This window comes from Halyomorpha halys, unplaced genomic scaffold, assembly GCF_000696795.3.
Source record: "Halyomorpha halys isolate HHAL.00 unplaced genomic scaffold, Hhal_1.1 Scaffold813.1, whole genome shotgun sequence".
NCBI lineage: Eukaryota > Metazoa > Arthropoda > Insecta > Hemiptera > Pentatomidae > Halyomorpha > Halyomorpha halys.
Genome location: NW_027113046.1, coordinates 538476 through 558463, shown reverse-complemented (window position 1 = coordinate 558463; position 19988 = coordinate 538476). Strand labels below are relative to the sequence as shown.

The 19988-nt window shown below is 26.8% G+C and overlaps 1 protein-coding gene across 3 annotated transcripts in view; it reads right to left on the bottom strand.

Annotated features, from left to right (window-relative positions):
* The window catches only part of emp (epithelial membrane protein), a 234522-nt gene that overhangs the window by 108902 nt on the left and 105632 nt on the right, over positions 1-19988 (bottom strand). The window contains exon 1 of one of the 3 annotated variants that reach the window (XM_067050685.1): positions 10966-11107. The exons of the other annotated variants lie outside the window; for them this stretch is intronic. The gene's annotated coding sequence lies outside the window, so the exon portion shown is untranslated. Of the gene's footprint in view, positions 1-10965; positions 11108-19988 lie in introns of those variants that run through there. 3 annotated transcript variants of the gene reach the window in all.

Genomic DNA, 19988 nt, shown 5'->3' with positions numbered 1-19988 from the left:
TATAATCGTAAACACTTTATTAAGACTGGTTAATTTTCTTAAAATAAATAATTTAATTTCTATCCATTTTAGTCTCAACACATTATATTTTTCTTAAAAGTCCGACGTTTCGGCCAATCCGACCATTCTTAGGGACAATATTAATACTATTTTGGAACCATATGACTTAAAAACTCAACTCCATGTTGAATCCAAAAATCCAACTCCAAACTCAACAATTTCTAATTAGTCAATATTCACATTAAAAACCAAAATTAAAATCATTTATCACAGTCACTATTTGTTAAAACTTTATCTCTAAAATTAATATAAAAAAGGTGATAAAGTTTTAACAAATAGTGACTGTGATAAATGATTTTAATTTTTGTTTATAATGTGAATATTCACTAATTAAAAATTGTTGTTTTGACCTGAGCAGAATAGCCTGCATAGAGTTGAGTTTTTAAGTCATATGGTTCCAAAATTGTATTAAGATTGTCCCTGTGGATGGCCGGATGGGCCGAAACGTCGGACTTATAAGAAAAATAAAATGTGTTGAGACTAAAATGGATAGAAATTAAATTATTTATTTTTGAGAAATATATTGTTAAATAGTGTTTCACCATTGCAATATTATATTACTACTATTATATTTCACCATTTCTGTGCATCATGAGTACTACATCATAATATATTGCTATAGCTCTATAGTATTTATTCATTATTACATGATTATTACGTTGTTTTCAGTTTAAATCGATTAATAAAATGTTTATTTGAATATAATCCTTTGAAGATGTACCCGGCTCATGACATTTTAAATTACTGCTTCAGTATTCATGGTCATCTCTTCTTCCGAAACATTACTTTATCGATTTTAATTTAGAGACAACGACTGGATTATCTTTTTTTCATAGATAATGACCCACAGATATTGATTAAATTTAATTATGAAATCCTGAGATTTTCAGTATTTAAAGTCTTTCTATATAAAATGAGTAATTAGTTTAGTCATTTTGATAAAATAAATCAAGAAAAGAAAAAGTATCTTTTTATCAGATGAAATAATTTCTCATCTATTTTCTCCAGCTCAGATCATATTTCGGTAGATAGCAGGTGAGTAATTCAGAGATAAAAATAAAGAAATTTAAAAATAAGATAAAATAATCATTAGTTCAGAAATTCTTTATCTTTAGAAAGTTATAATCGATGCCGGAAGTTCCATTTTATAGAATCGATTTTCACATTTTTTTCGATGTTTTCAAAAACGGCTCTATGGATTTTGATTTAACTCGGAAAATAAATTTAAAAGTAGATGGTCTTTAGTATCAGAGGTGGTCTGCTTCAGCTTCAATGCGGATTTTTAAAAATATCTTCCACTAATTATTAATTAAAGGTACATTAATTTTGTTAAATTTATTCTGATTCAAGGAGGAAAATTTTGCGAATCAAAATGGTGTATCTCCATCAACTATTTATTCATATTTGTGATAATATACCTTTAAAAATCAGAATAAAAATTATCTACGATTTTCCATGTTTTTGTGTAATTTAAATATCTAAACACAGATGATTGTTTATTTAGATATTATATATATTTTTTAAACTACTACACAGAATTCTATAATGGTCAGTAAAATTGTTTAGGAAAATTTAAATATATTCCTTTACTCATTATGTGTAGAGTATAATACATAGTTAATCACCAGTAGAAAAAGCGCTTAACAGATCAACATCATAATTTGTTTTATTTATGCATTTAATATACATTTCATATTGACTTTTTTTTTTACTTAACACATAAATATATGGCTTCACCACAAAACGTTTGAGTAAACATCATATAATGAAACATTATTTATGTGTGAGAAATAGTTAATTCTTATAAGAAAGAAATAAACACGTGAGACGTATATCTGAAGAAAATCTTGGTGAATACATTTTGCTTTGAGTAAATAAACAAACAAGAAATATTGTTTATATTCCGTTATGTAATAAAACCTTGAATTTAAAAATAATAGAAGTTTTTATTTTATTTTTTCTAGAAGTTGGTTATATGAATCGACTGAATGAAATCTTATTATTTTTCTATTTAAATCTTTGAATTCAAGGTAAATATTTGTTTAACGATGTTTTAATGAATTCAAAATGCTAATGATGCATGTGCCATATTAATTATCTATATAAAATATTCAATATTTTATTCATATACTTTTTTTTAATAAGATAAAGGAAATAAAATTTGACGAAGAAACTTAAAGATTACCGGGAGAAAACATCCGATGTCACATTTTTTTGAAAAATTGAGTAAATATTACTGACGTCAGACCTGTACAAAATTAGTTCTATACCAGTTCAAAATTGATTTGAAAAATATTTACAAGAAGAAATAAAATACGAGAGAATGAAAAACAGTCAATATCTATAAATAAATATATTCTCAACAACATGACTTAAACATTAATAATAATTGTCTGATAATTGGCCCATTTAAGATTAAAATTTGAATTTTTTTCAAACTTTAAATTTATTTTTTTTTATTATTGAAGGTTTTTTTTTTTTTAATAGCTGTCTTTTTTTTTTTGTTTAATAGCTAAGGTTTTTTTTTTTGCTCCTACACTTCTCCTTCCCTTCCCCTTCCCGTGGCCTTTAATTTTTTTTTTCAATTAATTCTAACTATAAGAAAATCTAAATAAATGACCAATGAAACCTAATTTAGTAATTATAAGTTTCATGAAAATTTTATCTGATGATCTAGGAGCAATGATAAAAACAAAAATAAACTATGAAATTGAGAGTTATTTTATTGTTTTCAATGCATGTGTTTTCAAGGTTTTTCTCAAAATTAAAATATTAATTGCAGCAATAAAATAACTTAACAGCTTGAGAGATCCAGTCTATTAATTGACGTTCGTGATTCGTTGTAAAAACAATAGTTAAATCTCGAGAAAAAAAATGAATTAGCAATGAACAATGGATTTTAAAAACATCAACAATAAATTAACCTTTTCATAAAATTAATCGTCAGTGTGAAATCGTATTGTTGATAAATTTATTTGTTATTTATGAAGTGACTTTTTTTTTTTTTTTGCAATTCGGTAACCCAAATTTTTTCTAACCTGAACCCCTTCGTTTTAATTAGTTCGGATTAGAGAGAGTCCACTGTATAGATACAAATTTATTTTCTACCATTCATTGAATAAAATCTTTTTGGTTAACTTGAGTCTACCAAAAACTATGCAGGTGACAACAATTTATTCACTACTGAATATAAATTTTTTCCCAATGTTTATTAAAATATTTTTTATCTTATGCATTATTTGGTTAATAAAGTTTTTATATTTGATATTTTTTTTATGTTAATAGGGACCTCTAGGATTTTCATTAAATCTAGTTCAATAATTTTTGAAAAAATCAAAATAGTAATGATGTTTTAAAGAAAACTTAAAAAATAGTTTTAAAACCAACAGAATTATCTTCAATCATCAAAATCCTATATATCCTGAAAAGTTATTATCAATAACTAAAGAATATATTATATAAATCAGTTACTTTTTTTATTGAAATTTTAATAGCTATTTTTTATGGGAAATTTTTAATTTTCGTGTATTAAGTTGTCAAAAACGTCCTTTACTTTTCAATAGTGAGTTTAATAAAATTTGTTAGAAAATTCCTCAGTTGGAAATTACAATAATGACTAAATATAAGGAAAAAAATTCATAACTTTTAAAAATTTTTGTCAATATATTATATTTATTATTATCATACGTCCTCTAGCTTATGTACTTTAAACAAAAAAAAATAATTTGAACAATTAAAACATAAACAAAGTACCAAATACCATAGAAAATTAAAATATTTTATGATATATACGTTTCAACTTTTTGGTTTTTCGTTGAAAATGATTTCTTTTACGTTTAGTTACGTAATTAATATTCATTTTGTATTTTGTTTTCTACTCTTTTAATTAATCAATTTTCATATCGACTTTCACAATTACGTAACGCTTGTCTGGAGTTTAGAATATGTTTCTCCTTCGTGATAAAATGTTTGTTGGGATGTAGATATTATACTTTGTAATATTATTTATCATTATATGTTTGATAGAAATTCTAATATATGATTTTTTTAAATATTTAGTTTGTAAATATTATAATCTTATGGTTTTTCAATAATAATTTCCATGGCAAGTGATAATTATGTCTATTCATACTATAGGTATATTAGGTTGAAATATTTATAAGTAGGCAATTTTTCAACTAAAATGTTTATGTTTCATTGAAAAAAATATAGGAAGTAATTGGAAATATACTGAAATTAGGAATTTTAGTTATTCTAGGTATACTTAGTTATTTTTGTAGTCCTATCTCAGAAATAATAGTAAACCAGTATATTCTTTTATTTAAAAAATTTTTTTTATCAAATTTATTATATTATCATTTATTTATCTATTTTTTTTATCCTGAACAATATGCACTAGATAGGACGAAGGAAAGTGAAAGATGTTCGATTGACAAACGAAACTATTTTCCACAATAAGAGGATCCATGGTTCCTCTTACACTCCACAAGGACAGATTTCGAAACTTCCTACCTGATGACTTTCCATCGAAAGTGGAAGAACCATTTCATCGAAGAATTTTCCTACCTATTCGAACTGTAGTGGTTTTCTCTTCAACGGAAAATTCGAACCGCTTGTCAGGAAAATTATGATAGTTTGTTATAATCTATGTAGTACAATAAATTGAAATTTTAAATTCTTGAACCTTTTTTATTGCTTAAAATGGAACAATAAATAATCAAAAACTTTTGTTTTCTATATCCGAAAAATTGTCAATGATGTCATTAGTTATTGTGTAGATTTTATGCTAAAAATTGAATGAGAATACAAGAAAATAGAATATTTTACAATAAATAATATATTTTTATGAATTACAGCTACTATTTAAAAAATCATTGATTAGGAACATATTGGTGCTGATAAAAATAATTAATTTTTTTTAAATTTTATTATTATTATTTTTAAAATAATTCTTTGTTTGATCAAGGTTATTTAAAAAAGTCATAATTTTTATATTTGTTATTAATAAACATGAAAAATTTGGAGTAAGAGTACCTAGCCTATTTCCATATCCCCATATCATTATAATAATGATAATATAATATCAATTTATTCGATATTCATAATTCTTAAAAGATTTTTGATATATATTCAATACACTCCTACACAAAAAGATCAATTTTTTCTATTTATTTATTTATATACAACATATTTTTTCACATTGTAAATAATACATGAAAAGAAAAATATTCCAAGAGGTTAAAAAAAACAAAAATGAAGTCAATTGTTAGGAACTATCTATTCCTTTCCCCCAAAAAATTGCTTATTGCTAATTTTCAAATGTTGTTAAATATTAAAGTTAAGATTTAAGAACATTTTTTAAAATAGTAACTTTATTAAATTTAATTTGTGAATATTTTTTGAATTTTACATCAAACATTAATAATAACATTACTTTTATTAAAATCGAAATTTCTTCAATTATCTTTTAATCATTATCGAAGACAATACTTATTTGCTATAAAGTAAATTATTGTAAAAATATCATATTTTTTTCATATTTAATTGTAACGGGTGTAAATCTTTCGATAAAGTTTTTTTTTTAAATATACATTAATATTTCAAAACCAATACGAAAATATTTTTCAGTCCCGAGAAGAGAACATACACTTAGAAATCTGGCATGAAGCCAAACAACCGACTTTACGTTGAGGAGAAGTATGATATGTTTTTCTGCATTATACATTTTCTCAACATTCATTTCTGTAATTTATATGGTGATAACGTGAATATTTTAGTTAGATTTAGGACAAATAATCATAAAAATGAAAAAAAAAATGAGTAAGCAAGGTACTGATAAACTTATCACGGTGAACTAATCTGTTTATTCCCAAGATAGCCGAAATAATCTTAATAATGATAAGAAAATAAATTTATAATATAATTTCATTATTATATTTACCTGTTATATAAATTTAGATCATGGCAAATCGGCAAATATGTAGGATTAAATTATTTATGAAAAAGATAAGAGTATATTTTTAATAACAGTCCAATATTCAGGAAACATGTTAAAGTATGTTTCTATTTTTAGATTGAAAAATGATAATTAGATTCTACATTCTTTTTTTTTATTACGAACTAAATAAAATTTTCAATCATTAACTTAAAATAAATATTTTTGTATAGAACTGTTATAATTATAATTGCTTATTTAATTTAGTAGCTAATTTATAATTTTGACATTGACATCGATTGGTTATTTTTATTAGTAACATATTTCAGTCTTTTTTTGGCGTAGCTCACATGAAAAATTCTTCAACTTAATATTTATTTAATAATTTTTTATACATGTATATTAATATTTTGTTTAGATTATTTTTTTTTACATAAAAATAATGAAATTGACATGTTGTTTTCTCGTTGAAGGGAATAAAAATCTAGTACTAAATTATTACTGTGTCTACAAAAAATACTATTCACTATAAATACGCTCATCATAGTTTCAATGCTCATACGGCGCCATCTATTCTGCACACAGTGTACACTCGACAAAGTCCTTAAAATACCCATGGGTAGAAGAAGGCAGCACACTTCAACTCACATCATCGTACCTAAGTATTCCTTATTTTCAATGGAGGGTATGGAAAAAAAAAATCAGAAAAATGTATTTCGAGTTTTAGGAAAAAATAAATAATAAAAAAAAATCGAGGTATAACACATTTTTGTGAGTTGGTTCATTGATAATATACCCGTGTGAGGTTAAGAATTGGAACTTAAGGAAATCCTTAAAAAAACAATAATAAAGTATTAACTCATATTTCACAAAGTTGAGGTTTCTAGAATGTCCAGTTAATCTACACGCCAAAAAAAAAAAAAAATGTACAAGTCAATTTTTTTTTATTTGGGTGTTTTATAAATAAGGATTGGATCTTCAAAAAATCCATAAAAATAATACTACAGGATTAACTCACATTTTGTAAATTTGAGGGTTGGTTCCTTTTTGTAGAATATAGTCAGTTAAGTTCATCTGCATGCCAAATATGATTTTGATGTCCCGTTTTTAGTTTTGGTGTTTAAAATAGGTTTCAAGCTGACATAATTTGACTTCACTATTAAGCCTTTTGATATTTAATGTTTATTACAGAAGATTCTTCATCAAATAAAACATTGTATAGAAATAAAGTAGGAGAGACTATGCAAACGGACATGCAGAAAACGCAAATGGAAAGTGACAGAGGTACAGAGAAAGCCAGTCAGTCCCACTTCTCTGAGTCCATCTTGAGGTGTCCAGGTTGTTTTATAATCATTCCATATCCCGCCCCTTATATAATTTTGTATATTTTGTAATATGTATCGAAGCATTTAAATCTAACGAAACCTTATGTATTTGGCTGAATGGACAGAACTTTTCAATCGGCGACTTCGAGGAACAACTACTTAATACATTACTTAAGTTTGTTATGAATTGACAGATTTTAAAACGGAGGACTTAATAATAAATTACCCAAATATAATGTAAATATATGAAAACATTTTTTGTAGGATATCATTGTAAGATTAAAAAAAAAAAAGCAAAGCCCAAAAGACTAAATCTATAAATAATTAGCATTTTTTAGACTGTTGGTCCGAGATTTTTTTCTGTCGTCTAAGATAATTATTATGCACTGTTATATGAGATAATTTATTTCTTTTGTTTTTTCTATATTCTAGTAATATTCAATTATATTTCTACAGTTTCATTAAAATTAGTTCAACAGTTTGCATAGGTTCTTAAAAGTAGAAGATAACACGACGACATTTAAAATGAATTTTTTTTTTTACTTTAGAATGATAAAGGAAGTAAATTAAGTGATTCAAATTTTTTTTGTCTAATAAAATACTAAATAAAAAAAACTTTTAAATTATAATTTTTAAAAAATCCTGTATAATTTCGGAAAAAAACATCTTGACATGGAAAATCATAAAAATTGTAGAAAACATGTTTATTTATTTAAAATAAATATTCTACCAGAAATTGATATGATACAATTTTTATAGTATTAAAGGTGTTCCTAGTTGGATTTGAACCTGAAACATTGAATTTAAATGATATGCTCATGAAAATAGGAAATTTCAAAACATTCCAAAATAATAAAATAAATACATTTTTTTTATTACGCTAATGACATTTTTTCGATCTTCAAGGTTTAGTGAATTAGAACGTGGGGTATTTTGGACTAAAATCAAAAAATTGTGTAGGTTTTTTTTAGATTAGACGACTGTAAATATCGTGTAGATAGAGTGGAATATTTAAATTGCAATATCATTGATTTATTAAATTTAAGTCAGCTTATGTAGGAAGTGCAAGATTCATATTTGACTGGATATCATAAATTGTAGGAAGATAGTCCGAGTTGTGGTCAATAAAGGTACAAAATAGATTTACTATTTATTTGTTGGTGAAACAAACGTTTCGCCTCACTTTTTAGGGCTTCATCATCTCTACAAAGTGGGTCGAAACGTCGGTTAACAATAGTCAGTCTTTACTATTCTGTACGTTTCTTGACCGCCACTCGGATCATTTTTCTTTAAGTAAGCTAATGTAAATCATTATTTAAAAATATTTATTAAGTAAATACTTATTAAAAAAGCTTCCTCAGTTAGAGGAAGTAAAGTATAAAATTTGAAACTTCATTAATTACGTTACGTCACAGCCTGCTTATTTTGTACCAGTATTTTCGAATCAATATCGTTCTGGTAAAATAATTGTGTAGTGCTATATTGCCTTGTTATCGTCTAATAAAATCAGGATGGCATTTGATGCAATCATTTTTTCTTTTTTTCTGTAGGTTATTACAAGCAGTCTATTGTCTTGTGATTAATGATTGAATCCGGTAGTAATAGAATCTCTAAGCTATTGTGACTACTAAACAAGAAATAAAAAATGTATTTTTATCCTATTTATAACATTCAAATCAATAAAATATAATACACATACTATCGAATAAATTCATTGAAGCTAAAATAATATCATGAAGAAGTTTGAGGACTCAAAAAAAAATGTATCACGTGAATTTAATTATGTTATTAAAAAAAACGATTAAATTGAGTTAAAATATTAGCATAAAAATCTATTTGTTTACTAAACAGGAAATATAACATTTTTTAACATAGGAACATTTTTTAACACAGGAAATATAACATATTTTCGAAGAGTGTACTCACTATTTGCCAACAATAAACAGGATAGGACTGACCCCAAATTTATCTGAAACTCTCGCAGATGAGGAAGCTAAAATTGCACGAGTGTTTGAATTTTTAAAAGCACATAGCCTTCTTTATAAATTATAACTCCTCTTCGATTTTTATGTGTTTTTATTTATTATTTTTTATTTTATTTATTTTTATTATTTCTATAATTTTTTTTTTTTTTTTGTATTATTTATTTATTTAATTATTTTATTTTATTCTATTTTTTATTTTTTATTTTTTTTTTTTACTTTTATCATCCCATAGGCGTTGATGACCAGAGGGTTTTACGCCTGTAAGCAAAAAATCAACAACATCAACAACATTTTTTAACAGAAATTTTTCAAGAATTGTAGATTTTAGGGTTTTTGAAATTTTCGACTTTTTAATTTTTATTCCAACCTAGAAATATTAATAAATATTGTTACTTTTTCTTCTTCTTTTATTTCAATTATTTTTATTTTTTTAAATTTAAATGTATTAAAATTTTACAAACAACAACTGAATAATTAATGTAGATGAATTAAGCTTTTAAGCAACTGGGCGTACTATCACAAGACTTTTTTTATTCCTGACTTAGTTTATAAATTTTTAATATAAGGTATGGAAGTAGAAAAATGCAATGTATTACTTTTCAAATAAGCATGGAAATTGCAGAAAATTAGAAACAAATTTAATTCGCTGAACAGATTAAATTCAAGACATAATTTTCGTGGGTATGAATTACATTTAAAATCTGTTCTTCGAGCTGGTTAGGGGTGGTTACTATAATGATACAATTTTTCGTAGTAGGTTTATATAGTTGAGAATTATCATTATTCAATGATGAGTAAATAATTTACAAAATTATAAATATATAACACATTTTGTTTAGTCCGATTTTTGGTTAACAAGTGCATGAAAACCGTATTTCTTTTAAGACAATTATTTGATACTGAAACCGAGACATTGTTTCAGTCTTCAAGATTCGTCCATTGGTTGACATATAAAAAGTAGAAAATAACTTTTCTTTGAGTATTCTATATTAGTTTACAGAAAATTTCAAAAAAACATTTTAAAAAAAAAATCTAACTATTGTAAAAAAAAAAAAAAACTAAAAATTGATTGCTTGACATATGATTAAATCAGTAAAATATTGGTGTTCTGTATAATTATTTATACGTCGATTTATGACCAATTATAGAACAAGCCAAATTAACCCTATTAGGTATTTTCAGACGTTCACTGCTACCATTAGGAGTGACAGTTATTTCAAGGCTAGCCGATGGAAGGTTTAGAAAGTAAACTAACATAAAAAAATTAAATAAAAATAACCTGGAGTTACATTGCCAATGAGATGTAGAAAGAAAACTGGTTTTATAAAAAATAAAAAGTTGAAGTTGTTATCAATTATTTATATCTCAGATATTTTTCCTTAAAATTTTAAAACCTGAACTCGTCCATGCATTAATGATAGTTGTTTGTATTATTATAATATGTTTAATGTGAGTGCTTCATGTATATATATTTTCATCACTGTAAAAAAAAGTATTTCATAGCATTAAAAAAAAATTTAGTTATTTGAATTACTTGTTAATATATCAATACTAATTGAAAAAAAAAAAAAGACCCTTTTATAACCCACATGTACTTGCCAACCTGTTTACAGAGAGAAAGTGATTTAAAAAATCAAGATAATTTACTGTATATACTCACCAATGAGGAAGAAGTGAAGTGTAAAGTTGAAGAAAAGAAATTGGAGAAGCGATCACAGAACACACTTGGGTCACTGATCCACCGAGAAGTCGAGAGATCACCAGCTCACGGCCGACTAACTTCCAGCCACCCTTGTCCCGACCCCCACTCCACGTCCCCCACGGTATCACCACCTCCCCACACTTCGAGGAAATTTGACTCAATTTACGTCAATATTATATTATTTATTACTGGATGAAATTAATGTATATGTATTCGAATAGTATCTAGAAATCATTGGTTTGAGAACATATAAAATTAATATGAAGTTTTAAAAAATTGAATAAATTTTTTAGGAAATATATATATATAATTTTTATAAACAAAATAGATTCCTAATAAGTTATTTTTTTACTAAATAATTATTTCTACATATATTATAGATTGGGAAAAAATGCAAGCAATTCTAAAACATTGGTTTCACCCCTTCCATTAAAAAAAAATCCCAAACTGTTATATGTTGTTAAAGAGATGGAGAGAAAAAAAAGAAAAGGTGTATGGGGCTAAGTAAGAAAATATAATGTGATATGTAGATAAGTAGGGAAAGTGAAAAATAATAAGAGGAAACAAATGTGTAGGAAGAAAAAATAATAAATCAAAAATACAGTCGGACAGCAAATTTTTTTGAATAAAATTTCTCTCTCTGGTTATTATTACTAGGTTTCGAATTTGTATGCTTCATATCTAAATATATAATTTTAATTTATCACACTTGAAAACGATTTATCTGAAATAAATTAAGAGCAGTTTTAGTATCGTATCGTTCATACTTATTTTTATAATGATAAAATAACCTATTAAATTTAACAGTTTGATTAAAATTATTCTAATAAAAATGCAATAAATAATAATTTTAACTTATTAGTTTTTGTCTGAACACATCAAAAATGTTGTTTTATAAAGCATTTCATAAGGGATAGCGGATTTCTCTGTTAAAACTGGCCATCTCTTCAATATCCAGGTATTTGAAAATCACCTTGAACCTAACATATAATCCACTAACTGAATAATTTTTTTGCCAAGACTCTCATTGGAGTCATATACTGCCTAACCATGGTTGGGCGTCAAAATTTTTCATTTTGTGGCACCGCCACTCAACGAAAAAAGTCAACGCTCCAGGTCGGATACGAACCGGCACCGCTAATAGACATCAAATTGGTAATGCTGTCTTAACCACTGAACTAAGGGCGGCCTTAAAAAATAATAACTTACCAATTTTGTTATTGAAGGCTCTTATATAAAAAAAAAATTATTATTAAAATAAACTAATTTTTCATATTTGTACAATATAAAATGTTTAGCTGAATTTGTTTTAATATGAGAACTGCTCATATTGAAATGATGAAAAGTTTGATAAACTTCATATGCTGCACAAAAAATGTATATATATGTTATTACTCTAATTTGTCAAACGTTATAAGAATAATTTTAATAAAATTATAATTTAAAATGAAATGATATACAAGGAATCTCAATATTGTGAGGATATTCTTAGGAAATTATAAGACAATGCCTCAAGTAGTTATAAATAACTAACCATCAACTTTTCGCCAATTAAGGCTTCATCAGGGCAAAAAAAAGATATCACATAAATGCAGAATCAGAGAAAGCACATCTCACACCGACAATGTAGAACTGACTAGCCAAAAATTGAATGTATATCAGTCAAATCATATTTTAAAATTATATTATAATTTAGAATAACCAGTCAATAACAACTACAAACATTGAAGCAAAAGTTATTCATTTATTAAAAAATATTTTTGAAACCATCTTAAGAAGCTTAAATAACCGATAGGCCTTATTTTAAAAAAAAAATTAAATATAAATGAATTTGCATTTCTTTAGCCTTTGAAGTGAACTGATGTAAATTTGGAATCTGATAATTAGTTCGTTTACAGTTTTGTATTTTATAATCTTATGAATAACTCTACATGTCCCTGAGTTCCAGACAAACCTAAAATAGGTGTTTACCCTTTCACTTGAAATTCCACACTCATTAAAATATGTGCAGAAAGTCACTTGTTGACAATTCTCTAAGGTCGAACGAAAATGACTATATAAAATAATGAAATAACAAGAATGTTGACAATAATAAAGATAATTTGAACTTTCTTATATTACTACTGACTGGTCTACATGACTATTATAAGGCCTACTGGACATACGTAGTTGAGCTTTGGGGCTCCACTAAACCATCAAATTCCTCCCGAATCCAATCCTTACTGTTCAAAATCCTTCGTAAAATCGTTAATGCTCCTTACTTTGTCAAAAATCAAGTCATCCATCAGGACCTCAATGTTCCATATGTTGCCGATTTGGCCAGAACCAGATACCATTCCTTCCATGATAAACTTCTCAACCATCCAAATCCACTTGTTTCTAACCCGGCTTCTCCTTCATTACCTAATAATCTTCTCCTCTAAAAATGTTATTGGAGTTCTATCAGTGGGTAGATTCTCCACATGTTTGTATCATGTCACTATGTCACCTACAGCAAATTTACTTGTAAATATTTGTATACAATTGTAAATAACAATAAATAAATTATTAAATAAATAAAATAAAAAAAATAAAATTTCTTATTAAATGTTCTAAATGTTAGGCAATTGATATATGACAATAAATGGTTAAGTAGTAACAATTAAATTAATGTCAATAGAGATCTTGCAAGATTGAGAAACTAGATAAATTCATTGCTTTATTTTAATTTGTATTTGTTTTTTATTTTAAAAAAACTGTGCTTGTTATTTATAGGGAAAAGTAACATTCTAGTAGAAAAATTCCTGCTATTTTTTTCCCCTCAAATACTATTTATGTCAACCAAAATTAAATTGTTTTGTTTTCATTCGCTGATTGCCAAGGAAAAATGGCTATATTGTAGTTAAAATATTACAATATACTGTTCAAAATTATGAGCGTAAGGAATCTTCTATCAGTTACGTTTACTGAAAACATAATGGGTGATATCATAGACCCTTGGGGGACATTTATTTTAGTTGAAAGTTGATTTATATATCCTCGGTTCCTTTGTAATTATGAGAATAAAATAATAACAAATTGTCTGGGTATTAAAACTATTATGCCATCATCGAAAAAACTCCTAGTCATCTAATGGTTGAGTAATCATGTCGCTAATTGTTGTTAATAATGCAAATTACACTCGCGCCACTTTAAACCTGATTTATCATTTTTTTATTTTTTCAACAAATAGAGAACTATACAACTACCGAGCAACTACAATTATCCTCATGAATTTGATGTTAAATACAAAATTGAAGAACGTAGTTGTATTTTATTTTAGAAAATGACCCTTACAAATGTATTTAATTGGCATAAAAGTGTACTGAGTTTTAAGAAACTCAATTTAAATAACTTTACCAATAATGTTTCCTAAATTATTGCATTAAAATTCCTATTTAGCCAATCATCTGTAAATGTGGATGAAAAGTTGCAAAAATATATTTATATACAATATACACTGGTACAATAATTATTTAGATTGATGAATAATATTGATAATAACTATTTAATATTTGTTCTCATTAAAAATTAATATAAAATTTCATTATTGCTAATATAAGAATTAGTAAATATAATGAAATAATATTATGTTTTAATGAAAGGCTGGAATTCTAAATTTAATTGCTTCTATTTATTGCGGTTTCCGGTCTTAATTCAAAATATTTATTTGTTGGCTAGAATTAAACCAGGTATATAAATTGGTTGCTTATTAAAATTTCGAAAACACTACTACGTAACTGAGGGAGAGATGTAGTAACATTTTATAATAAAACTGTACGTTGGCCTCCTAAATTAATGCCATGACTTCTCATACAAATAAAATATTCTTTTTTTTATTAAATCCAAGAACTTCTTAGTCGGATGAACTAAAGACCGGATTTAGAGTTTTAAATCAAACGTAATACCGTGGCTTAAAAATATTTAACCCTATATTTCATATTTCGATGATCATTTATTGTATGAAAGAAACCTATGAAACTAGTTTTTACTAAGTTTAAAGATTATTTTAAATATTTATGATTAAAAGTTAATTATTTTTTAGCATTTGTATTTTTCTTGTAATATCATTCATAAAACAGATGAATGAATGAAAATCTTTATTCTGGGACATTTGGTCCTCTAAGAATAACAATTATGAACATTTTTAGCAGCTTTTGTTTGGCTACATTAAATTAGCTTAAACTACAAGTTCACGGAAGTTCAGTAGTCTAGGACAGGGGACTCCAAACTACGGCCCGAGGGCCATATCCGGCCCACGGACAGATTTTGTCCGGCCCGCGGAGAGCTAGAAACTTGAAAACTCCTTTTAGAGAACATATTTTTTATAGCAAATTAAATTTAGTTTACTGAAGTATTCTAGTTTTATGCGATAGAAGGTACTACCTATTTCCGCTTGTGTCCACCAGATGTCGTGTCACGTTACTCCTCATGGCTCGTACTCTACGACTAATCTAGAAATTACAGATAATGACAGGAAAATTAATAATATGCAGTGTTGCCTTTTTGCGGACTTTAGTCCGATTTGCAGCCTTTTTTAAACGTTGCGTACTTTTTCGGACTTTTTTTTTCATCAGTGGACTATTTCACTTTTTACCACCGGCAACAATGATAATATGGTTTTGGCCCTCGGAACTTACTAGAGTAATCAGTATGGCCCTTAGGCTGGAAAGTTTGGAGACCCCTGGTCTAGGAGATGGATATATAGTTGATGTTTAGATAAGGTTAAGGAGGAAGCTTTGCGGATGGATATGGGTAAGGAATTCCAAAAGGAGGTAGCTCGAACAGATTATTCATAGGAGGCAGTTCTGTAGGTTGGGATATAGAGATCGGTAGGTTAGGTTCTTATGTTAAATAGGTGAATGGATAAACGTAGGGTAAGGAGGTTTTTTGGTTATTAGGGTTTGATATATAAATGTGCCAAGGAGGTATTGCCAGCATTGCTCGGAATAGTATTGTGAGATATGGGAACTCCTAGGAATACTGAAAATGAATCTTATAAAGCAGTCCATTGGTCTTTTAAATTCTCTTTTCTTGTTCAATGGATACTCAACCATACACTGAGCATCCGTAGTCGAAACGTGGGAGAATAAGGGAGGATGCTAGGAGGTGACGAGTTCTTCGAGGAAATGAATCACGGGATTTTAGGAGTTCTTTAAGTATTGAGATGGTTTTTCGAATTATTTGGAAAATGTGGCTATTCTATATTAAATGCTGATCAAAGGTGACTCCTAGGTTTTGAAACTGGATAGGTATGTAGTTGAGGTATAATATGGAGAGTAAGGAAGGGATTTGATCCAATAAGAATGGCCTTCGTTTTTGCTGGCTCAATTTTGTATATTGTCAATGTCGTCCTGAGGCTTACAGGATGCCTTGATTAAGTCAGAAGGATGAATAGATATGTATATTTGTAGGTCGTCGGCATACAAATGATATTAAGAGTGTTGGATAGCGTTAGGTAGGATAAGCATTTTGGTATTATTTTCCTAATTCAATATATGAAATAAAGTAATTTCGGTGCAATTTTTATTTTTTCTCTGCCCCTGTGCCCCATAGATTCATTTTCTTTTTTTTAACTCTATTTCAAGTCATTTCTGAGATGGGGGAGATAATACTGCAGATTGCCACACTATATTGAACAAACTAGGAAGGTTGAATTTTCATTTCGTGGGGTCGTTACGAAATAAAAGTCAACCCGCCGAGGCCCAGGAAAAAGAGATTTTAGATATATATATTTTTTTAAATTTAAGACCACCGAAAGTATATTGATCAAAATCGGTGAGGAAAAACCGTGCAATCTCCTTTTTAGTTCATTATTATCGAATTTCCTACATTATTAATGTTCTTATAAGTTATAAAAGATAGGAAATTGATTAACTTTAGTCATTAAGAACTGATATTCTCTTTATAAATTTTAGTTAGGTTCAAATTATGCAATGTTAAAAAAAAAGAAGAATAAAATCTCGGGTCTGATAAAATAATCTTGCGATAGACTTATCTCTTAATTCCTAAGATAAGCGAAATAATATTACCTATTTAAAAAAAAAAAAAACTCAATAGACAAATGTTATATTATTTTTACATTACATATTTGTAAATATGTGAAATAATTTTGAATTTATGTTGTATATTATGTTTGTTATCAAATGCAGAAGAGCTCTTATACTCGTTATTGTGATATTTTTAAAACTGGGTTAGGGATTAGAATAAATGGGTCTTATCTTTGACTAATTTATATTTTCAGATTTGAAGAACCTTAGTTATCATTAATTAATTTATTATTAATTAAGGATTAAGGGTCGTTTGATTGCTATCTTCATAAATATATCTTCGGGTAACCTCTGGTTTTTCATAAAATCTTATTGGCCTTAACTTTTTTTTTAAGTGTTCTCTTGTCTTTTTGAATTTTTTCAATTTAAATATTTTTTATCATACTCCTTAGATTATGCATTAATAGAAATAGGTTGAGAAAAGCGATATTTCATTTAATAAGAGAGATTTCTCTCAATCAATTCCATTTTATGATCATGAAATAATAAAATGATCAACGAATGCTGAAACCGAAGTAGTTTCACTTTCAAGACGAGAGAGTCTCAGGCATATTTTTTTTGTCAATTTTTCATTTCATATTTTATATGATTTAACCCTATTTTGAACCCTTAAGCATATTTTTAGGATTTAAAGCCCTTAAAAAATATTAGGATGTCTTAGAGGAAGTATACTGGAGGAGATAAGATAGCAGAAAAAGTGAAGCCAAAGAGGCGGACCTTCAGATGGAACCAGAGGCGTGGTAGAGGAGTCGGGGAGAAGTTATCATGGCGAACATTCCTATTAACCTTAACATAAACCTAAGCCCCAAAGGCTTGGTATTTTTGGCTTCACTTTTACTTTGATCAAGATTAGAGTTCTACCACTACCCTGAATGTCTCTTTTACTCAACTTGGTATATTTAAAAATTCATTATTATCAAAGGACGTTTAAACGAAAGACAAAAAGACAATCAGATGATGGAGGATTTATTCCCAGATTATGAACAAAAATTTAAATAAGATTTAATCTGAGCATCCAACTTTTCAGAAACAAATCAGTTTTTTTGACTGCAGTAATTGAATCTGTATAATAAGATCATATTTGCAAAATTAAAAATGGCGAATTCAACTTAGTAACTAAAAATTTCGTACGTTAAATAATAACTGAAATGTTTATTCCGAGGAGATTTCTTCGGTTCTTTGATTCTCAATTTGAGTTAGATACAGTATTCTCCTCTCACCTCTAATTCAACCAAAAAATATTGATATTTTTTAATAAAAAGTGATAATCATTATTTAGGAGTTCAAATTTTGTATTCTTTTCTCTTATAACAGTGAGTAAATAAACAAAAACAACATAGAATGGACGTAAAAATATGAAAGCCACAGCACAAGCAAAAATTAGTGTACTGAATAATCATTATTTTGAATACATCTGATGATAGAAGCAGAAAAACTAAAAAATATTAAAAACGTAGTAAATTTTAAATCGGATCTTAAAGAAATGAGATAACATTATGTTGACATAATTAACAAATAATTATACAACAATAATCAGTGTGGTCAAAAATAATAGGGGTGAAATTAGTCTAAAACGTAATAAAGAAATATAAGTTTAACAGTAATAATACAGAAAAGACACAATCAAATGGACATCTTCGGAAATGTATAATCTGAGATTGAAATAATATAATTAAAAATTACACTTATATATGTGTTTTAAATCTAGACAAAACCCTTGAAGGAGTGATAAGGAAATAGGAACTTTAAAGTAATTAAATAAAAAATATATTGGTATTTGGGTTTTTTTATTTAATAAAATAATTGTACACAGTTTGTGGTATATTTATAAATTATTTTAATGTGGAATTGAATGTGAAGGGTTGATAAGATATTCTTTTTTTCCAATATTAATATAGAGTGGACCATATGATAGATAAATATCCGAAACTTTGCCAATGATATAATAAACAAGTGATTTTTTTTAACATTGTTGGACGGTTGTGGGTTCCTAAATAGTCAATTCTTAGTATAATATAGCAAGCCATACTTCTACAAAATATAATAATTATATAGAATCAAATTAAGTATATCTTTTCAGTAAGATTTGCCCTCCATATCCTGTCAAGCATACATGTTTAATCACTTATATTGAACATGAAGATTTTTTTTTTTTTTAGGGCCCTGATTTTTATTTGAAGTTATTCCCTTCGACCATACTTAATAACTGTATTAGCTCAAATTTATGATTATTGCGGATGTATAAATGTATTCGAAGTTGCCCTTGAATACAAAACTAAGGTCAGAATGAATTTAATTCAGTTTAATTAGCCGTTCTCAGGGAAACCTAACACAATATAAATTTGACCTCTAAGTTCTATAACACAATAGGAGATTAATTGTTCACACTGTTATGTATATTAGCGCTCAGTAGTAGGTGTTTATTCAATTCCTGCTAAGATTGAAATTATAAATTATATTTTTAGAAATTTAATTGGACTTGTATTTAAATTATAATACACTCTAATAGATGGTGCACAAAATACAAACAAACCTCCTTAGTCAGTAAGAACACATTTTTTCCATTTTTTCTTTTTTTTTTTTGAAAACATAAAAAGTGATTCATTAATGTTTTTAAAATAAAAAAAAAATAGCTTGGAAAAAATAGAAATATATTCAGAATCCCAAAACTTTCTAATACCAACCCAATTCATATACCAATTTCCAATCCTCTAATTCAATTTGGAAAGATATGGGAAATTTGGTCGTGATGAAATTTTGACTGAAAATCTCCCCTACTTTTATAGTATTGTTCCGTCTGGTATATAATACTAAATATCGAATTTGATCTAAAGGGGGGCCAATGAAGTGACCAAATGTAAAAGGGAAAAATTGTTTCATAAAATTTTTATATTTTATTTCTAAGCTTTTATA